This window comes from Hordeum vulgare, chromosome 5H (assembly GCF_904849725.1).
Source record: "Hordeum vulgare subsp. vulgare chromosome 5H, MorexV3_pseudomolecules_assembly, whole genome shotgun sequence".
In the NCBI taxonomy this organism is placed as follows: domain Eukaryota; kingdom Viridiplantae; phylum Streptophyta; class Magnoliopsida; order Poales; family Poaceae; genus Hordeum; species Hordeum vulgare.
In genome coordinates this window covers 579,300,604-579,324,492 of record NC_058522.1, presented here as the reverse complement: position 1 = coordinate 579,324,492, position 23,889 = coordinate 579,300,604, and the positions used below count along the sequence as shown (strand labels likewise).

Genomic DNA, 23,889 nt, shown 5'->3' with positions numbered 1-23,889 from the left:
ATCTTCCTCCCTTGCTCCGCCGCTCGCCGCTCCGATCGCTTCAGCGGTTGGGAGGTGGAGCAGGAGATGGTTGGGACAGCGGCGAGGGAGATCGACGGGGAGGCAGCGGCGCGGGAGATCTAGGGGGCGGAAGCCATGCATGCAGGGAGGTTGGGCATGGATCTGAATCGGGAGGAGAGGGGGAGAGGAGTCGGCGGCTGTGGATGGTTGCAGATAGGGTTTTCATGGTCGTGGGGAGAGACGTGAGGCTGTGGCATGTGAATTAAATGGGTTGGCTCCGAATTTTGTTAATTTCCCGCGTCGATGACTTGAAAGTTTTCTCCGCGCGCTTCGTGTTTCGGACTTTGCCGCTATTATTTTTTCCTTCGTACGCTTCCAATTTCAGACTTTGCCGCGTGGGTGACCAGATGGTGTATATAGTGTGGAAAGCTAAACCCGCTTGGGCCCGGATGTTCTATCTGTGACGGTTTTCGTGACAGTACCTCGACATCCGTCATTAAAGGACTGTCGTTTTAGGGCCCAAAAAATCCTGCTGGTCGTTGACGGATTTCCGGAACGTCATCACGAATCCGTCACGGGTTAACAGATTTCTTGTAGTGACAGTAGTAGCAGCAGCAGAGCAAGACAAGTAACAGCAGTAGCAACAGTAGTAGTAGCAGCAGAGCAAACTCGTAGGCAATGGGTCGGTGATTTGTTTGGATGATATTCATCATGCAACAGCTATAACACGGAGAGATATGTGGCTAGCTCCCGTTCGTCAATGTGATGTAGGCATTCATTCCGTGTGTCGTCATACATGCTTACGGAAAAGAACTTGCATGACATCTATTGTCCATCCCTCCCGTGGCAGCGGGGTCCAAAAGGAAACTACGGGATATTAAGGTTCTCCTTTTAATAAAGAAGCGGACCAACGCATTAGCACTTGGTGAATACATGAACTCCTCAAACTATGGTCATCACCGGGAGTGGTTCCGATTATTGTCACTCCGGGGTTGCCGGATCATAACACATAGTAGGTAACTACAACTTGCAAGATCGGATCTAAAACACACATATATTGGTGACAACATAATAATTTCAGATCTGAAATCATGGCACTCGGGCCCTAGTGACAAGCATTAAGCATGGCAAAGTAGTAGCAACATCAATCTCAGAACATAGTGGATACTAGGGATCAACCCCCATCAAAACTAACTCGATTACATGATAGATCTCATCCTACTCATCACCGCCCACCGAGCCTATGAATAAATTACTCACGAACAACGAAGAGCTTCATGGAATTGGAGAGGGAAGAAGGTTGATGATGGCGATGGCGACGATTTCCCCTCTCCGGAGCCCAAGACGGACTCCAGATCTGCCCTCCAGATGAAGAACAGGTGGTGGCGGCGCCTCCGTATCGAAAACGCGACGAAAACTTCTCTTTTCATTTTTTCTGGGACGAAAGACAACTTATAGAGCTGGAGTTGGGGCGACAGGTGCCTGTGGGCCCCACAAGCCTGCCCACCGCCACCAGGGGGGAGTGGCGGAGCAGGGGCTTGTGGCCCACTGGCCCACCCCCTGAGGTGGAACTTGGCGCAGATATTTTTGATATTTTCCAAAACTGCTCCCCGTAAATTTTCAGGACGTTTGGAGAACTTTGATTTCTGCACAAAAATAACACCAAGGCAATTCTGCTGAAAACAGCGTCAGTCCAGGTTAGTTCCATTCAAATCATGAAAATTATAGTCCAAAACAAGGACAAAAGAGTTTGGAAAAGTAGATACGTTGGAGACGTATCAGGCATCCCCAAGCTTAAGCTTTTACGGCATCCTTGAATCTCTTGGGGTGCCTTGGGCATCCCCAATCTTGAGCTCTTGCCACTCTTTATCTTTTTGTCCATAAGAACTTCACCCAAAACTTGAAAACTTCACAACACGAAACTTAAACAGAAACTCGTGATAACATTAGTATAAGAAAGCAAACCACCACTTCCTTAGGTACTGTAGAAAACTTGAATTCTACTTATGTTGATGTTGGGTTACTGTATTTTCAATCTTCCATGGCTAATACCCCCCCCCCCGATACTATCCATAGTTTCGTCAAAATAAGGAACCAACACAACGAAAACAGAATCTGTTAATAGCACACCAGTCTGTAGCAATCTGTATACTTCGTATACTTCTGGTACTTCAAAAATTCTGAAAAATTACGACAGTCTGAAGAATTTGCGTAGCAATCAGCAGCAAAAAGAATCAACTCAAAATCTCTTACAGAAAAAATAAATGAAAATTCTTTTCATGAGCAGAAAGTTTCTGTCTTTTCCAGCACGACCAAACGATCATCCACAAGACTAATCATAACAGTTTTGCCTGGTAAAAACGCGAAAAGAAACACAAAAAACACAATCATAACAGAATTATGAAAGTGTGAAAAACACAAAACAGAAAGAAAAATGATAGATTCGTTGGGTTGCCTCCCAACAAGCGCTATTGTTTAACGCCCGTAGCTAGGCAAAAGGTGATGGAATCACATATAGTCATCTTTGGTGCTCAAACCGTAAGTAGCCCTCATCATAGATTCATAAGGCAATCTTATTTTCTTTCTTGGAAAGTGCTCCATGCCCTTCTTTAAGGGAAATTGAAATCTAATATTCCCTTACTTCATATTGATGATAGCACCAATAGTCCTTAGGAAAGGTCTACCAAGAATAATGGGACATGAAGGATTGCAATCTATATCAAGTACAATGAAATCCACGGGTACATAGTTCTTATTTGCAACAATAAGAACATCATCGATCCTTTCCATGGATTTCTTGACAGTAGAATCTGCAAGATGCAAATTAAGAGAACACTCTTCAATCTCATGAAAACCAAGAATATCACATAAAGATTTTGGAATCGCGGAAACACTAGCACCCAAATCACACAAAGCATTGCACTCATAGTTTTTTATCTTGATTTTGATAGTAGGTTCCCACTCATCATGATGTTTTCTAGCTATAGAGACTTCTAGTTCGAGCTTCTCTTGAAGATATTTCATCATACCATCTACCATATGCGCGGTAAAGGATTTGCTTTGGCTATAAGCATGTGAAGAGTTTGCAATGGATTGCATCAAAGAGATGCATTCAAACAAGGAGCAATTATCATGATTGAATTCCTTGAAATCCAAAGTGGGAATTTCATTACTACCCAAAATTTTGATATCTTCTACTCCACTCTCCACACCTTTATTATTAAGATAGGTGGACTCCGAATCATTGGGGCGTTTTTCAACCAAAGTCGATTCATATCCAGCCCCTTCATCAATAGGTTTGAAAAACGAAAACAAAGATTCAAGAGGAGAGACACCAAGCACTTTAAGATCTTCGTGATTTGCATCACTAGAACGCACCCTTTTAAACGATTCATGCCTAGCGCGAATTTGAGCGGTTCTTTCTTTGCTCTCATTCATGGAGACACACATAGCTTTCAAAGTTTCATCCAAGTTGACCTTGGGAGGAGCACATCTAACTTTGAAAGCATCAATATCACAAGACATTCTATCAACGCTCTTAGCCAAATCATCAATTTTGAGTAGTTTTTCCTCTATGGACGCATTGAAAATCTTTTGAGAGTTAATGAACTCTTTGATATTACTCTCTAAATCAGAGGGTAATTTGTTGTGATTTCCATAGGTGTTGTTGTAGGAATTGCCATAATTGTTAGAGGAGTTACTAGGAAAAGGCCTAGGCACATAGTTTCCTCTAAAAGCATTGTTGTTGCCAAAATTGTTCCTACCAACAAAATTAACATCCAAACTAGCGTTGCTACTCTCAATCAAGGAAGATAGTGGCATGTCATTAGGATCTAAAGGAGCGTTTCTACTAGCAACCAAATTCATCAACTCGTCCATCTTAGCACTAAGCGAGTTAATTTCTTCTATAGCGTGTACCTTTTTGCTAGCAGGTGACGTTTCAGTATGCCACTGAGAGTAGTTAGTCATGATATTGTCTAGGAGTTTTGTAGCGTCCCCTAACGTGATTTCCATGAACGTTCCACCTGAGGTGGAGTCCAAGATATTGCGAGAAGCGAAATTCAAGCCAGCGTAAAAGATTCGTATAATCATCCACAAACTCAAGCCATGAGCGGGACAATTCCTAATCATAAGCTTCATCCTCTCCCAAGATTGTGCAACGTGTTCAAGATCAAGTTGCTTGAAATTCATGATATCGTTACATAAGGAGATGATCTTAGCCGGCGGAAAATACATGGATATGTAAGCATCTTTGCACTTATCCCAAGAATCGATACTATTTTTGGGCAAAGAAGAAAACCAAGTTTTTGCGCGATCTCGCAACGAGAAAGGAAAAAAGCTTCAACTTAATCACGTCATTATCCACATCTCTTTTATTTTGCATATCGCAAAGCTCAATGAAGGTATTGAGATGATATGCGACATCTTCACTAGGAAGGCCAGAGAATTGCTCTTTCATAACATGATTCAACAAAGCTGCGTTGATTTCATACGATTCCGCACTAGTGGCGGGAGCAATCGGAGTACTAAGAAAATCATTATTGTTAGTGCTCGAGAAGTCGCAAAGTTTGGTATTTTCAGCCATGATGATTTCAACAAACAAACAAGCACACAAGCAAGCAAGAAAACCGGCAAAGGAAAACGGCAAAGCCTAAATAAAACGGCAAAGGAGAAAGGCAAATGAAAACGGCAAATGTGAAGTGGGGGAGAGGAAAACGAGAGGCAACTAGCAAAAAAGTAAATGCAAGAGATGAGTTTGTGAGACCTACTTGGATAGATCTCTCCTTCCCCGGCAACGGCGCCAGGAATTCTTCTTGTTGCTGCGACAACAGACCTTCCCTGGTACGGCGCGAGGAATCATGCTGTTGCGGCTATGCCTTTATGGACTTCCAAGGCAAATATGCAAAGGATTTCCCCGTGGCCTTGAAGCCTTGCGTTGGTGTTCCCTCGAAGCTGTTGCGGCTATGCCTTTTCGCCCTCAGGATCGAACACACGATCACCCTGCAGCTCGACTAGTCGTGTACGTGCAACTCAGCTCAACGTATACGAACTAGTTGTAGCACTCGATATCTCACCGGCGCTTACGCAAACACCGGGACCAAAACACACGCACGCGAACGCAGCAACACGAAGATGGCCAGAGGCACGTGTCGTGCCTCGTAATAATCTCTTTATTGCTTTTCTCGTTTTTCTGGTACAAATCTCACACACCTTGCCTGCGTTTATATAGGTATACGCAGCAGACAAATCTCTAACACAAGCACATACTCGTGCTCCAACTTTAACTCCGACTACTACTCTACTCGGAATGAGATGCCAAGTCCAACCCGACAGCTTAACTTTCCTATCTTGCTCACGTGAGCACACAAACCCAAATAGTTTCCTAGCCGAATAAAGCGGCAAGCTGATCAAACTACTAGTCCTAATCAGTATACGTTTGGATTACTTCAACATTCACCCCCTAATCCAAACACTCGACTCATCGACTTGGAACCAACACATCGTTTGGATTACCAGTCCACGCTGTCACATCTTTAGCGTGCTACATGCAGACTAAACACATAGCCTCTCATGTAGGAACTCAACTTAACTGGTGCACATCCATCTTCATGCTGGCCTTCGTCTTCTTGCCGAAACACACTAACGACTCAGACATAAGAAAAAACTAAAGACACGACTCTTTTTTGTTTTTTTTCTGTCGCGGCTTCTTCATCAAAGCAACCCTGGACCGTCATCCACGTCAACTTTAGCTAGTTGCAGAATCTCGTGCTCCTTCTTTGCCTCCTTCCGCGGATTAGGACACTCTCGAGAATAGTGTCCATAGTCTTGACAATTGTAGCAACGAACTTTAGATTTGTCGAACTTCCGGTACTTCTGCTTATTACGCAAGAACATCAACTGTTCCTCTTCTTGGTCGCGTTCACGTCCCTTCAACGTCAACTCATAGGTCTTTAGCTGCCCGATCACCTCCATCACCGACATCTTCGTCACATCGCCCCACTGCTCGATGGTGCCAACAATCGGTAAAAACTTGTCGGGAACGGCTCATAGTAATTTCTCCACAACTGCGATGTCTTCCATCTTTGATCCGAGAGCTCGCATCTCATTCACTAGGGAGGTTAGTTTTAACGCAAATTCACCAACCCCTTCTGACGCCTTCATGCTCATCCTCTCGAACTCCCTCCTTAGAGCTTGAACACGTGCCTTCTTGACACGATCATCTCCAGCATGCATCTCCTTGAGCGCTTGCCAAGCTTCCTTTGCCGTCTCTTTCTCCGATATAGACATGAAAACGGCATCAGACACACCTTGGGCTATGATGGCGAAAGCCTCTTGGTCCTTTGTCTCTTCGACCGCGCCTTCACCTTCCACCGCTGCCCAAACTCCACGCGCACGCATGAAGATCTTCATCTTTGCAGCCCACACCCCATAATTGTCACCATCAAGCATGGGATACTGGATGGTCACACCACCACCACTCGCCTTCGAAGTCGACATGATCCTCTTCTTCGATTTTCCGTCGTCCGTGACACAACTTGACGGCGACGACAACTCCACCGTGACCCAACTTCACGACGAAGCCTCCACACCTTGCTCTGATACCAATTGTTGGCTTTTCGCCCTCAGGATCGAACACACGATCACCCTGCAGCTCGACTAGTCGTGTACGTGCAACTCAGCTCAACGTATACGAACTAGTTGTAGCACTCGATATCTCACCGGCGCTTACGCAAACACCGGGACCAAAACACACGCACGCGAACGCAGCAACACGAAGATGGCCAGAGGCACGTGTCGTGCCTCGTAATAATCTCTTTATTGCTTTTCTCGTTTTTCTGGTACAAATCTCACACACCTTGCCTGCGTTTATATAGGTATACGCAGCAGACAAATCTCTAACACAAGCACATACTCGTACTCCAACTTTAACTCCGACTACTACTCTACTCGGAATGAGATGCCAAGTCCAACCCGACAGCTTAACTTTCCTATCTTGCTCACGTGAGCACACAAACCCAAATAGTTTCCTAGCCGAATAAAGCGGCAAGCTGATCAAACTACTAGTCCTAATCAGTATACGTTTGGATTACTTCAACAATATGCTGCGCGCGATAGCGTTTTTAAGCGCGTGCCCAGAAGTTTTTAGCGCGCGCAGCGTTTTGCAGCTTCTACTGGAGCAGTCCGGCGCCCAAAAAACAAATCTTTTAGCGCGCATAGCAGTTTTTGGGCGGCTGTTGGAGATGCTCTAACGAGGGAAACAACCTGAAAAATGTCTCCTCGTTAATAGAAGAGATGTCTTTTCATCAAATGTGCGCCTCCTCGTTGCTACTACCAGTCTACCACCACCGCCCTCCTGCGGCTCGCGCCGCTGCCGCCGCATCCCAGCCTCGTCGCCCCCAAGAAACCCTCCCTCCTCGCGCCGCTCGGCAGCGGCCGCCGCGCCACGGGCGCCCTGCAGCTCGCGAGGGCGGCCGGCGACGGGCTCGCGGACCAGACCACCGTCTACAACTGCGTGTACGGCGCGGACGTGCGTGAGGTGCTGCTGTACCGGGCCGGGCTGGTCACGGCCGCCGCATCCTTCCTGAGGGGAACGCGGTCGGCGAGGCCGTCCGGCAGGGCGCCGACCTCTTCTACGCCGCCGGGGCCGGGGGGCTCGGGCTGTCGCTCGTGCTGATCCACATCTACGTCACCCCCATCAAGCGGTTCCTCCAAGCGCTCTGGGACGTCGGCGTGCTCGGGTCCGTCGGCACCTACGCCCTCGCCGCGAGGCCGCTCGACGAGGGGCTCGTCCGGTATGTGGCTATGTGCTCGAGCACCCTGACACGATGTGGTTCGTCGGGCCGACCTTCGCCGCGCTCACTGGCCTCGTCTTCAAGGAAGGTGCTCCTGCAATTACCGTTTCTGCTTATGACTGAACCGTGAAATAGATTGGTTTATCTTAGAATCTTTGTACTGATTGTGTGAGCTTATTTCATCGATGGCAGAGATATTTGTAGTTGTAGAAGTTAATCATGTTGTTTCTTTAGGATTAGGAAAGAAAACAAAACCGAGTCCTAGTAGTATTAGGATTCCTAGTCCTAGTCTATTTCCATAGTCCCTTGTGGACGTGTATAAAAGACACCCTAAGGGTGTTGATTGTAACACCAGAAAAACGAAAAGCAATACAAAGCAAAGGCTCGACACGGGCCTTTAGCCATCAAATCCATCGATCAGTTTTATTCGTGTCGCTAGTTACGCAAGTTCCATCAAGTAGCCGGCTGAAGCAAGAATCGTGTAGGCACGCCTGTACAGCTGCATACGCACGTTCAAAAGCCAACAATTGGCATCAGAGCCTCGACGATCTACTATCTACGATGACGGACAGCGACGCTGAGTCGGTTAAGTCCGGCAAAGGCGGTCCGAAGGCGAACAAAAACGGCGACAAGGTGAAGAAGGGCGGCAAGTCAGCAATGAGTGGTGGAGGAACAAGCGGCGCCAACGTCCAGGCGCATCGCAACATCCCCATCCAGTACCCGATGGTCACCGACGCCAACTACGGCATGTGGACGGTGAAGATGAAAATTATTCTCCGATCTCTTCGAGTGTGGGAGGCCATCACGGACGACGACGTCGACGAGGAGCGCGACGAAGGTGCCATGGCCGCCATAGCCCAGTCTGTGCCGGATTCCGTGCTGATGACATTGGCGGAGTTCGAGACGGCAAGAGAGGCGTGGAACGCACTCAAGGAGATGAGGATCGGAGAAGATCGCGTCACCAAGGCACGGGCACAAGTGCTGAAGCGCCAATTTCACAAGTTGCAGATGGAGGAAACTGAATCGGTGAATGACTACGCCATGCGTCTTACTACTTTGGTGGGAGAGGTCCGCGCGCTTGGTGCAAAGCTCGATGAGACCGAGATCGTGAAGAAGTTTTTCAGTTCAGTCACTGATAAATTCACGTACATCATCGGCACGCTCGAGCAGCTTTACGACATCGACGACATGACCATAACGGAGGCGATCGGATGCCTGCGGACGTGGGAAGAGAATGCTCGTGGCTGTCGAAAAGGCAACGGAGGAGGTAGTGACCAACTCATGTACTCGCGTGCAGATTGGGAGTCCCCAAGTAGCAAAGGAAGGCGTGATGGCAACGAGGGCTCAAGCAACGCAACGCGCGGCGGACAAACTGGAGAAGGCAAAGGAAAAGGCAAACCACAAGGTCATGGTAAGGCAGACCGATGAACTTGGATATGTCCGAGGTCAAGTGCTATAACTGCAATGAGATGGGTCACTTTGCAAAGAATTGTCCGGAGCCTGACAAGCGGGAGATCAAGGAAAATTTGGCAAAGGAGGAAGACGAAGGTCCAGGTCTTCTGATGGCCGAAGTTTGTGATCTCGCTGAAACAGTGGTTGTGAAACCAAGCCGGGAGGTGCTACTTCATGAGAAGAATGTGATACCTAAGTTATCCGGGGATCACAACGTGTCGTGGTATCTCGACACGGGTGCAAGTAACCACATGACGGGATGCAAGGAGAAATTTCTCGAGCTGGAATATGATGTTGAAGGCTCGGTCAAGTTTGGTGATGGTTCAAATGTGGAGATTTGTGGGCAAGGATCTGTCCTCTTCGAGGGTCTCACAGGAGAACATCGCATACTCACCGGAGTGTACTACATCCCACGGCTTCGCAACAACATCATCTCTATCGGGAAGCTTGACGAGAATGGATGCAAGGTGGATATCGAGAACGGAGTGATGACGATCTTCGACAACCTCCGGAACGTGCTAACTCGTGTTAGTTGCACACGGAACAGGCTCTATATCCTCAACCTTGATCAATCTCAACCGGAGTGTTGGCTCGCCAAGAGTGATGATGATTCCTGGTTATGGCATGCTAGATTTGGACATGTTAACTTCCACGCCTTGAAAAATATGTCAAAGATGGAGATGGTATCCGGGATGCCAGTTATCGACCATGTTGATCGAGTATGTGACGGGTGCTTGGTTGGAAAACAGCACCGTAGGCCGTTCCCTGCTCAGTCTACCTATCGTGCAAGTGATGCACTCGAGCTGCTCCATGGTGATCTATGTGGCCCTATCACCGCGGCAACTCACGGAGGAAAGAAGTACTTCTTCCTTGTGGTAGATGACTAGTCGAGATATATGTGGGTCGTTCTCCTACGGTCTAAAGATGAGGCGTTTGAAGCGTTCAAGAAGCTGAAGGCTGCAACGGAGATGGAACACAAGCTGAAGGTTCGCGCTCTACGAACAGATCGCGGCGGAGAGTTTACGTCGAATGAGTTCAACGACTATTGCGAGAAGATTGGCATAAAGAGGTTCCTCACGGCAACTTACACGCCGCAGCAGAATGGGGTCGTTGAAAGGCGCAATCGAACCGTCGTTGATATGGCAAGGAGTTTACTCAAGAGCAAGAACCTGTCGGGGACTTTTTGGGGAGAAGCTGTCTCGACGGCGGTCTATCTTCTCAACCGGGCTCCAACGAAGCCGGTGGTCGGCAAGACTCCGTATGAAGCAATTTACGGACGTAAGCCGAATGTGTCTCATCTACGGACGTTTGGGTGTGTGGCACATGTGAAGACGGCGGAGCCGCATCTCTCAAAGCTTGCCGATCGTAGCACCAAGATGGTGTTCATCGGATACGAGAGGAGATCCGACACCAAGGCATACCGCTTCTATGATCCACAAACCAAGCATCTACGGATTTCACGCGACGTCGTGTTTGAAGAAAACAAAGCGTGGAATTGGAGTGTACCAGCCGACAATGCTCCAAACGGTAACATATTCACGGTTGAATTTCCAACTGATGATAATGCATGGGAGGATGTCCAGGTGGTTTGCAAGACGCCCAACCAAGGTGACCACAATGGTAGTGATCATCATGGTGCCGACACCGACGACGACGCGCATAGGTCGCAAGGAGATAGCGACAACGCCGCTCACGACACAGGCGGAGATCTCGACAACAACATCGACAACGAGGCGCATAGTGACGACGACAATCAAGATGATGGTCACGGTCACGACAACTACGCCGACGACACGGATGTCGATGACACACCAGGGTCTCAGCCATCTTCCTCAAGTGCATCAACACCGACACAATTTGTGTCGCCTCCTTCGCAAGCCACAACGGACTCCTTAGGGCCTTGTCGCTACAAGACCCTCAAGAAAGTCTACAAGTACACAAAGCCAGTTACGCTCGAGTACTCCGGACTATGTCTGTTCGGAGTTGAGGACCCGGCAAACTTCGTAGAGGCGAGCAAAAGCCGTAGTTGGACGCACGCCATGGATGAGGAGATGAAGGCGATTGAGAGCAATGGCACGTGGACTTTGGTAACCCGTCCTCCAAACCAAAAGACGATAGGTTTGAAGTGGGTTTACAAGTTAAAGAAGGACACGGAGGGTGCCATTGTGAAGTACAAGGCAAGACTCGTTGCAAAGGGCTACGTTCAACGTCAAGGAGTTGACTATGATGAGGTGTTTGCACCGGTTGCTCGAATCGAGACGGTGAGAGTGCTCCTAGCTTTGGCAGCACAAGAGGATTGGAAGGTTCATCATATGGATGTTAAATCCTCTTTCCTCAACGGCGATCTCACAGAAGAAGTGTACGTGGAACAACCCCTCGGCTACGAGAAGAAAGGCGAAGAAGGGAAACTTTACAAGCTCAAGAAGGCACTTTACGGGTTGAAGCAAGCGCCAAGAGCTTGGAACTCAAAGTTAGACCGAAGTCTGGTCTCGCTCGGGTTCAAGAGATGTCCCCTCGAGCACGCAGTCTATACAAAGAACTCCAAAGGCTCAAACCTGCTAGTTGGAGTTTATGTCGACGATCTGATTATCACTGGAGATAGCGTACAAGAAATTGAACGTTTCAAGGCGCAAATGAAGAACAAGTTTAGCATGAGTGATCTGGGATTACTCAGCTATTACTTGGGCATCGAAGTGAAGCAAAGCTCCGGAGAGATTTCCCTATGTCAATCGGCTTATGCGGTCAAGTTATTGGAAAAGTGTGGCATGTCCGATTGCTACGAGACACAAGTTCCAATGGACCAACGTCACAAGTTGAGCAAGCGTAGCTCAAATCCGTCGGTGGACACCACAATATATCGAAGCTTGTGGGAAGCCTAAGATATTTGGTGCATACCCGACCTGACTTGGCTTATTCAGTTGGGATCGTGAGTCGTTTCATGGAGAATACGACAACCGAGCACATGAGCGCGGTCAATCAAATCTTGCGCTATGTGAAAGGCACCATTAATATTGGTTGCAGGTACAGAAAGGGAAAGGAAGGATTGATCCTTCGTGGATATTCAGATAGTGACATGGCAGGTGATGTTGATGACCGAAAGAGCACAACAGGCATGTTTTTCTACCTTGGCCCGAATCCGATTAGCTGGGATTCTCAGAAGCAAAAGGTGGTGGCACTGTCTTCATGCGAGGCAGAATACATAGCGGCAAGCACGACGGCTTGTCTAGCAGTGTGGCTGAGAAGACTCCTAGCTATTCTTGCAAAGCGGGAGGTGCAGAAGGTGTCACTGAAGATCGATAACCAAGCTGCAATCTCGTTGTGCAAAAATCCGGTTCATCACAAAAGGAGCAAGCACATAGATACCCGGTTCCACCATATCCGGGAGTGCATTGAAGAAGGGTTGATCGAGGTTCAACATGTGAACACGAAATACCAACTTGCCGATATTTTCACCAAGTCCCTCGGTCGACAGAAGTTCATCGAGATGAGGAGGAAAGTCGGAGTGCAAGAAGTGAAGTGAAGGAACAAGATTAAGGAGGTGAATGTAGAAGTTAATCATGTTGTTTCTTTAGGATTAGAAAAGAAAGCAAAACCGAGTCCTAGTAGTATTAGGATTCCTAGTCTTAGTCTATTTCCATAGTCCCTTGTGGACGTGTATAAAAGACACCCTAGGGGTGTTGATTGTAACACCAGAAAAACGAAAAGCAATACAAAGCAAAGGCTCGACACGGGCCTTTAGCCATCAAATCCATCGATCAGTTTTATTCGTGTCGCTAGTTACGCAAGTTCCATCAAGTAGCAGGCCGAAGCAAGAATCGTGTCGGCACGCCTGTACAGCTGCATACGCACGTTCAAAAGCCAACAGTAGTGTTGATGCATTCTGATTGATTAATTCGTTGAATGAATCCTTGGATTGAATGATTCAGCAGTTCAATTTGTGAAATGTGTCTGACGAAAAATGCATTCTCACTCACAGGTCTCTGCTATGGGAAATTGGAAGCTGGTATCTTCGTTTGCTATCCCAATCCTTCTTCTTGGACACCTGGTAAATAAAATATCTGTGATCTAGCACCTCATCAGCTCAAACAGACAGGACTGGATGTGCCGATTTACCTGTATTTTCTTACACTTGTTGTCTGAACATCTATGCAGTCTGGTTTCATGGATGATGGGGTAAAATTGAGCCTCTTAGGCTGCTCGTAATGGTAGTATCATATGTAGTATCATGCATGTCAACTAGGTATTTTCGATGAGGTGGCATAGAATTAAATGAAGAAAGAGAGGGTTGAGTATCATATCATGATACCGTATCATATTAAATGATGTGTTACTACGTGTCTTGCATGGCAATAAATGAACTACACTATTATACTAACATATGATACTATGCATTACGGATGTGGTATCATACACTAGTATCATATGCATGCAACCAGCCTTAGGGGTGTGATGGCTCTCTTCACCGTGTTCGCCGCGAGGAAATTCCAGCAGCCCATTAAGGTATAACCTAGTTGCCTTCTAGTGACAAGTACTCGTACTTACCATTGATTGGAGCTCTCGACCGAACCTTACAATTCTGTTCTGCTCCTCACAATCAAGGACGACATTGGCGACAAGTCTGTCTTCATGTTCAATGCGCTCCCCGAAGAGGAAAAGAAAGCTTTGCTGCAGAGGCTCGAGTCCCCTGGAAAGAAGTTTGATAGCAGGTATCGTCGGTGAATATCAATCAGGCTGTTCCTGTTGAAATTAGAGATGGGCCTTAGGCTCATAAGACAAATTTCAGAAAAATCTCCAAGAGCCCATGTAGGTGGTGGCATGACAAGGTGGTGGGAAGTTTAGTCCCACTCCGCTAGTGGAGGAGAAGTTGGACCCCTTTATAAGGGCTTCTCTTCCACATGCTATTGGAAAGTGAGAAGAGAAGGTGCCCTCGCGCACTCCTCCTCCGCCCCCGGCGCGGCGTGCCGCGGCATACCTACGCGCTTATTTTTACGTAACGGACAAGGCACGATCCGAGACGTCGGATCGTGGCTGTCACCGACTCGGACGTGGGTTTGGCCCACATCTCTCCACCCAGCCGCCTTTATAACCAGGCTATCACCTACCCTAGTCATCACGAGAATCAGATCACATCTGCCTCATGCGTTCTTTCCTTGACTGTTGCTGCCGCCGGCGACTCCGTCCCGTTTACCGCGTACACGGTCGACGGGAGAGCAGGCCTCCGAAACCTCGCCTCTCCGGTTCCTGTACGGGAGAGGGGCGATTAGGTTTCTGGGGAGCGATCACACGACTGCCCGCCTCCGTCCGTCTGCTTCGTCTACGTCCGCGTCGCCCTCGTCATCGCCATGTCTTCACCAAGCGAAGCTGACCATCTCTGCGAGAAGGCCGAAGTCGAGAAGAAGGCGGCAGAGGATACTGCCGCCGCCGCCGCTGCTGCTACGGCCAACTGGCCGATCGGAGGGTATGATGTGTTTGTCTCTCTCCTGTTTCTGTCTGCACTAGTACTATTGTCTACATGCGTAGATGTTTCTGCTATATGCGTAGTACTTGCTATTATACTCCGTGATCAGTATGTCATGAACCTAGTCAATACCATGTTAGTAATTATTTCATGGATTAATCTGTTCGAAAAATTGCCTATTTTCTCAACAGTTCCAACTGAGGAAAAGCTTAAATAGATGTAGCCAGCACATTGCAGGTAGCTAGTTGCCACTGTAACCGTTGTATATGTTAGTTTGGCGTTAATTAAAAAATAAAATGCCGCCAGTATATATAGATAAGAATCATGTAAGAACATCTCCAATAGATGGTCCAAATGTAAAAGTAACTAACTTTTGGACCGTCTGAGGCCAAAAAAGCAGCTCCAACAGACGGTAAAAACAAGGGCTGCGTATGTTGGTTTGGTTTGGTTTGGATGGTTGTGCAGTTCTTAGGGGTTAAGAGGCGTGCACACTTGTGACAGTCCGAATCCGACGCTCCAGAAGATTCCTCTCTTATTCCGTCGTCGACGTGTGATTATTTTTATTTGTCCCATTATCATCGCATCATGCGCATCATCCACATTGCATCGGCATTCTGTTGACGCCAGTTTTTTAAACATGCATCCGTTATTAGTTGCCGGTTCTCTCCGTTGTCGTCATTGATCATGTTGAGCCCGACCACACACGCATGCGCCCGTGACATCGTCAAAACCTCGTTTTTAAAAGTGTGTATAAACTACCTCTGATTTGGTTGAAACTTGATGTGCGGTCTTATTTATATATAGGTATGTCACCTGCCAATTTTCGTCGCAATCGGAGTTCGTCTGGTACCCGAACGATCGACCGTAGCAGCACCGTATTCGGTTATCATCGGATGTTTTTCGGTGTTGTAAATCACATTGTCGGGTGCCCTTTTTCCTATCGTCTCCGGTAGCCACTCTAAGCAACCACTTAGCCCGTCCCCGCGTTCGAGACCGTCCGATTTTGATCGCGCGGCTGAAACCGGGGCAAAATTCTGCTAACCCTAGCCTCTGTCTATAAATAGACAACCTCCTTGCCTATTTTGGACAGCCAACCCCTCTCCCACCTCGTTTCCATTGCTAACCCCAAACCCTAGCCGCCACAGTCTCCTCTCTCCTCCCTCAGCCGCCAGGCCCATCTGGGACCAGATCCGTCCCTTCCCGGGCTCGGAACGCGCCGCTGCCGCTTGGAGGCCGCCCCTTCCCCAATCTGCTCCCAAGGTCGTGCTGCGTCCCCTCCTCGCGCGGGCCAGTGGCCTGCTGCCTCGTCTCCGGCGACCGTGCCCACCTCTGGAGCCCTCGCCGGAGCTCGCCCCATCCGCCGCCGCCGCAAGCTGAGCAGCACCAGCCGCCGCGCCGCCTCGCCTTGCCGTCGCCGCCCCGGCCATATCCGGCCACCCTCCGCCGCCCCGAAGTGTTGGAAATAGGCCCTATAGGCAATGACAAATAGTTATTATTATATTTTTTTTTTAAATATAATCGTTTATTATCCATGCTACAATTTTTTTGAATGAAAACATAGATACATGTGTGGATACATAGACAAAACAATGTCCCTAGGAAGCCTATAGTTGGCTAGCCAGTTGATCAAAGATAGTCAAGGTTTTCTGACTATGTGCAAAGTGTTATTGCTTGATAACTGGATCACATCATTGGGAGAATCATGTGATGGACTAGACCCAAACTATGAACGTAGCATATTGGTCGTGTCGTTTTATTGCTATAGTTTTCTGTGTGTCATGTATTTATTCCTATGACCATGAGATCATATAAATCACTGGCACCGGAGGAATACCTTGTGTGCATCAAACGTCACAATATAACTGGATGACTATAAATGTGCTCTACAGGTATCTCCGAAGGTGTCCGTTGAGTTAGTATGGATCAAGACTGGGATTTGTCACTCAGTGTGATAGAGAGGTATCTCGGGGCCCACTCGGTAATACAACATCACACACAAGCCTTGCAAGCAATGTGACTAAGTGTAAGTCACGGGATCTTGTATTACGGAACGAGTAAAGAAACTTGCCGGTAACGACATTGAAATAATTATGCGGATACCGACGATTGAATCTAGGGCAAGTAACATACCGAAGGACAAAGGGAATGACATACGGGATTATATGAATCCTTGACACTAAGGTTCAACCGATAAGATCTTCGGAGAATATGTAGGATCTATTATGGGCATCCAGGTCCCACTATTGGATATTTACCGAGGAGTACCTCAGGGCATGAATACATAGTTCTCGAACCCGCAGGGTTTGCACACTTAAGGTTCGGCGATGTTTTAGTATAGTTGAGTTATATGTGTGGTTATCGAATGTTGTTTGGAGTCCCGGATGAGATCACGGACGTCACGAGGGTTTCTGGAATGGTCCGGAGATGAAGATTGATATACAGGATGACTTCATTTGGTTACCGGAAGGATTTCGGGCATTACCGGGAATGACGAATGGGTTCCGGAATTCACCGGGAGGGCGGCAACCTACCCGGGGGAAGCCCAAAGGCCCTAGGGGTGGCGCACCATCCCTTAGTGGGCTGGTGGGACATCCCAAGAGGTCCTATGCGCCAAGAAAGAAAAACCAAAGAAAAAAAGGTGGGAAGGAAGAGAAGGACTCCACTTTCCAATCCTAGTTGGACTAGGATTGGAGTAGGACTCCTCCTCCTCCCTAGCCGGCGCACCCTTGAGGGCTTGGCCCTCAAGGCAAGCCTCCTCCCCCTCCCTCCTATATTTAGTGGTTATTTAGGGTTGATTTGAGACAACTTTTGCCACGTGCAACTCAGATCTAGACACCATAGTTTTACCTCTATATCGTATTTCTGCGGAGCTCGGGTGGAGCCCTACAGGAGTAGATCCTTCACCACCACCGGAGCGACGTCACGCTGCCGGAGAACTCATCTACTTCTCCGTCTTGCTTGCTGGATCAAGAAGGCCGAGATCATCGTCGAGATGTACGTGTGCTGAACGTGGAGGTGCCGTCCGTTTGGCACTTGATCGGAGCGGATCGTGGGACGGATCGCGGGACGGTTCGTGGGATGCTTCGAGGGGCGGATCGAGGGATGTGAGGACGTTCCACTACATCAACCGCGTTTCTTAATGCTTCCTGCTATGCGATCTACAAGGGTACATAGATCCAAATCTCCTCTCATAGATGGACATCACCATGACAGGTCTTCGTGCGCGTAGGAATTTTTTTTGTTTCCCATGCGACGTTTCCCCACAGTGGCATCATGAGCTAGGTTCATGCGTAGATATAATCTAGAGTAGATCACAAAGGGTTTTGTGGACGGCGATGTTCGATTTTCTGCCCTCCTTAGTCTTTTCTCGATTTGGCGGTATTGTTGGATTGAAGCGGCCCGGACCGGCATTATTCGTACGCTTACGAAAGACTGGTTTCATCGCTTGACATGCAACCTTGTTGCATAAAGATGACTGGCGGGTGTCGGTTTCTTCAACTTTAGTTGAATTGGTTTTGACCGAGGCGGTCCTTGGAGAGATTAAATAGAAATTTGCACATCTCCGTTGTGGATTTTGCGTAAGTAAGATGTGATCTACTAGATACCCATAGCAGCCACGTAAAACATGCAACAACAAATTAGAGGACGTCTAACTTGTTTTTGCAGGGTATGCTTGTGATATGATATGGCCAATAACGTGATGTGATATATTGGATGTATGAGATGATCATGTTGTAATAGTTAATATCGACTTGCACGTCAATGGTACGGCAACCGGCAGGAGCCATAGGGTTGTCTTTAAACTAACGTTTGTGCTTGCAGATGTGTTTACTATATTGCTAGGACGTAGATTTAGTAGTAATAGCATAAGTAGCACGACTACCCCGATGGCGACGCGTTGATGGAGATTATGATGATGGAGATCATGGTGTGGCGCCGGTGACAAGAATATCGTGTCGGTGCTTTGGTGATGGAGATCAAGAAGCCCATGATGATGGCCATATCATGTCACTTATGAATTGCATGTGATGTTAATCCTTTTATGCACCTTATTTTGCTTAGAACGACGGTAGCATTATGAGGTGATCTCTCACTAAAATTTCAAGACGAAATTGTGTTCTCCCCGACTGTGCACCGTTGCTACAGTTAGTCATTTCGAAACACCACGTGATGATCGGTGTGATAGACTTAACATTCACATACAACGGGTGCAAAACAGTTGCACATGCGGAACACTCGGGTTAAGCTTGACGAGCCTAGCATGTGCAGACATGGCCTCGGAACACATGAGACCGAAAGATCGAGCATGAATCGTATAGTTGATATGATTAGCATAGAGATGCTTACCACTGAAACTATTCTCAACTCACGTGATGATCGAACTTGAGTTAGTGAATTTGGATCATGTGCCACTCAAATGACTAGAGAGATGTACTTTTTGAGTGGGAGTTTAGCAAGTAATTTGAGTAGTTAAGCTCTAATTATCTTGAACATAGTCTGAGTCCACTTTGAAAATATTTGTGTTGTAGATCAATGGCTCACGCGACAGTCATCCTGAATTTTAATACATTTCTAGATAAAGCTAAGTTGAAAGATGATGGAAGAAACTTTGTAGTCTGGGCTCGTAATCTTAAGTTGCTCCTACAAGCTGGGAAGAAGGATTATGTCCTTAATGTTGCGCTAGGAGATGAACCACCCGCCGCGGCTGATCAAGATGTTAAGAATGCTTGGTTAGCACGCAAGGAGGACTACTCAGTAGTTCAATGTGCAGTCTTGTATGGCTGAGAGCCGGGACTTCAATGTCGCTTTGAGCGTCATGGATCATTTGAGATGTTCCAGGAGTTGAAATTTATCTTTCAGAAGAATGCCCGGATCGAGAGGTATGAGACCTTCGATAAATTCTATACTTGCAAGATGGAGGAGAATTCGTTTGTCACTGAACATGTGCTCAAAATGTGTTGGTACTCAAAGTGTCTAGATGATCTGGGGATTGAACTCTCGCAAGAGGCTATCACTGACATAATTCTTTAATCACTGCCACCAAGCTACAAGAGCTTCGTGTTGAACTATAACATGCAAGGGATGAACAAGTCACCCGGCGAGTTATTCGCGATGCTGAAAGTCGCAGAGTCAGAACTCCATAAAGAGCATCAAGTGTTGATGGTGAATAAAACCACTAGTTTTAAGAGAAACGACAAAGGAAAGAAGGGTAATTCAAAGAAGAGCGGTAAGCCTGTTGCCAATCCGACGAAGAAACCCAAATCTGGACCTAAGCCTGAAATGGAGTGTTATTATTGCAAGGGTCTGGGTCACTGGAAGCGCAGCTGCCCCAAGTATGTGACTGATAAGAAGGCGGTCAAGGAAAAATCAGGTATAGTCGATATACATGTTATTGATGTGTACTTAACCAGCTCCCATAGTAGTGCCTGGGTATTCGATACCGGTTCTGTTGCTCATATTTGCAAGTCAAAACAGAAACTGTGGAATAAGCGAAGGCTGGCGAGGGATGAAGTGACGATGCGCGTGGGAAATGGTTCCAAGGTTGATGCAATCGCTGTCGGCACAGTTTCACTTCAGTTACCATCAGGATTAGTTATGAACTTAAATAATTGTTATTTAGTGACTGCGTTAAGCATGAACATTATATATGGATCTTGTTTATTGCGAGACGGTTACTCGTTTAAGTCACGGAATAATGGTTGTTCTATTTCTATGAGTAATATCTTTTACGGTCATGCACCCAATGTGAGAGGATATTGTTCATATTGAATCTTGATAGCGATAATACACATATACATAACACTGAGACCAAAATAGTTAGAGTTAACAATGATAGCACCATGTTTTTATGGCATTGCCGCTTAGGTCATATTGGTGTAAAGCGCATGAAGAAACTCCATACCGATGGACTTTTGGAGTCACTTGACTTTGATTCATTTGACACGTGCGAACCATGCCTCATGGGCAAGATGACTAAGACTCCATTCTCCGAAACAATGGAGCGTGCAAGTGACTTGTTGGACATCATACATACCGATGTATGCGGTCCGATGAGTGTGGAGGCGCACGGCGGATATCGTTATTTTCTCACCTTCACTGACGATTTGAGTAAATATGGTTATGTCTACTTGATGAAGCACAAGTCTGAAACGTTTGAGAAGTTGAAGCAATTTCAGAGTGAAGTTGAAAATCATCATAACAAGAAGATCAAGTTCCTATGTTCTGATCGCGGGGGTGAATATCTGAGTTTTGAGTTTGGTGATCACTTAAGAAAATATGGAATTGTTTCACAGTTGACACCGCCTGGAACACCACAGCGTAATGGTGTGTCCGAAAGTCGTAATCGTACTTTATTAGAGATGGTGCGATCTATGATGTCTCTTACCGATTTGTCGTTATCGTTTTGGCGTTATGCATAAGAGACATCTGAATTCACTTTAAATAGGGCACCATCAAAATCCGTTGAGACGACACCATACGAACTGTGGTATGGCAAAAGACCAAAGTTGTCATTTTTTAAAGTTTGGGGATGTGATGTTTATGTCAAGAAGCTTCAGCCTCAAAAGCTGGAACCCAAAGCGGAAAAGTGCGTCTTCATAGATTACCCGAAAGAGAAAGTTGGGTATACCTTCTATCTCAAATCCGAGGGCAAAGTGTTTGTTGGTAAAAATGGAGCTTTTCTTGAGAAGGAGTTTCTCTCGAAAGAATTGAGTGGGAGGAAGATAGAACTTGATGAGGTTGTCGATCCTCTAATTCCTCTAGATGGTGGCGCAGGGCAAGGGGAAACCCGTGTTGCTGCGGCGCCGGTTGCGGAGCAAGTTGATGATGATGATCATGAAACTTCGGATCAAGTTACTATCGGACCTCGCAGGTCGACAAGATCACTTACTGCTCCTGAGTGGTACGGTAATCCCGTCTTAATGATTATGTTGTTGGACAACAATGAACCTGCGAATTATGAAGAAGCAATGGTGGGCCCAGATTCCAACAAATGGGTGGAGGCCATGAAGTCCGAGATAGGATCTATGTACGAGAACAAAGTGTGGACTTTGGAAGTACAACCTGAAGGCCACAAGGCTATTTAGAACAAATGGATCTTTAAGAAGAAGACGGGCGCAGACGGTAATGTGACCATTTATAAAGCTCGACTTGTGGCAAAGGGTTTTTCACAAGTTCAAGGAGTTGACTACGATGAGACTTTCTCACCGGTAGCGATGCTTAAGTCCGTCTGAATCGTGTTAGCAATAGTTGCCGTTTACGATTATAAAATCTGGCAGATGGGTGTCAAAACGGCGTTACTTAATGATTTTCTTAAGGATGAGTTGTATATGATGCAACCCGAAGGTTTTGTCGATCCAAAGAATGATAACAAAGTATGCAAGCTCCAGCGATCCATTTATGGACTGTTGCAAGCATCTCGAAGTTGGAATAAGCGCTTTGATGAGGTGATCAAAGCATTTGGGTTTATACAAGTGGTTGGAGAATCTTGTATTTACAAGAAAGTGAGCGGGAGCTCTGTGTCATTTCTAATATTATGTGTGGATGGCATATTGCTGATCGGTAACAACGTGGAGCTTTTGGAGAGCATAAAGGATTACTTGAATAAAAGTTTCTTTATGAAGGACCTAGGAGAAGCTGCTTACATTCTAGGCATTAAGATCTATAGGGATAGATCGTGACGCGTGATAGGTCTTTCAAAAAGCAAATACCTTGATAAAGTTTTGAAGAAGTTCAAAATGGATCAGTCCAAGAAAGGGTTCTTGCCAGTATTACAAGGTATAAAATTGAGTAAGACTCAATGCCCAGCAACTACGGAAGATAGAGAACAAATGAGTTCCGTCCCCTACGCTTCACCCGTAGGTTCTATCATGTATGCAATGTTGTGCACTAGACCAGACGTCAGCTTGGCCATAAGTATGGCAGGCAGGTTTCGGAGTAATCCAGGAGTGGATCACTGGACGGCGGTCAAGAATATTCTGAAGTACCTGAAAAGGACTAAGGAAATGTTTCTCGTGTATGGAGGTGACAAAGAACTCGTCGTAAAAGGTTACGTCGACACAAGTTTTGACACCGATCCGGATGACTCTAAGTCTCAAACTGGATACGTACTTATTCTTAATGGGGGTGTGGTAAGCTGGTGCAGTTCCAATCAGAGCGTCGTAGCAGATTCTACATGTGAAACGGAGTTCGTGGCTGCCTCGGAGGCAGCAAAGGAGGGTGTCTGGATGAAGCAGTTCATGAAGGATCTTGGAGTTGTGCCGAGCGCACTAGATCCTTCAACTCTGTTATGTGACAACACTGGTGCCATTGCCTTAGCAAAGGAACCAAGGTTTCACAACAAGACCAGACACATCAAACAACGCTTCAACCTCATCTGTGATTACGTCGAAGGAGAGGACGTGAATATTTGCAAAGTACACATGGATCTGAATGTAGGAGACCCGCTTCCTAAACCTCTTCCACGGGCAAAACATGATCAACACCAGAACTGTATGGGTGTTCGATTTATTACAATGTAAAATCGCATGGCGATGTAAGGACTAGATTATTGACTCTAGTGCAAGTGGGACACTGTTGGAAATATGCCCTAGAGGCAATGATAAATAGTTATTATTATATTTCCTGTTTAAGGATAATTGTTTATTATCCATGCTATAATTGTATTGAATGAAAACATAGAAACATGTGTGGATACATAGACAAAACAATGTCCCTAGCAAGACTCTAGTTGGTTAGACAGTTGATCAAGGATAGTCAAGGTTTTCTGACTATGTGCAAAGTGTTGTTGCTTGATAACTGGATCACATCATTGGGAGAATCATGTGATGGACTAGACCCAAACTATGAACGTAGCATATTGATCGTGTCGTGTTATTGCTATAGTTTTCTGCGTGTCAAGTATTTGATCCTATGACCATGAGATCATATAACTCACTGGCACCGGAGGAATACCTTGTGTGCATCAAACATCACAACGTAACTGGGTGACTATAAAGGTGCTCTACAGGTGTCTCCGAAGGTGTTCGTTGAGTTAGTATGGATCAAGACTGGGATTTGTCACTCCGTGTGACGGAGAGGTATCTCGGGGCCCACTCGATAATACAACATCACACACAAGATTTGCAAGCAATGTGACTAAGTGTAAGTCGCGGGATCTTGTATTACAGAACGAGTAAAGAGACTTGC

General features: G+C 46.6%; 1 pseudogene; it reads left to right on the top strand.

Moving 5' to 3' along the window:
* Positions 1 to 6,496: 6,496 nt before the first annotated feature.
* Positions 6,497 to 16,192, top strand: LOC123397426 (annotated as a pseudogene).
* Positions 16,193 to 23,889: the final 7,697 nt, after the last annotated feature.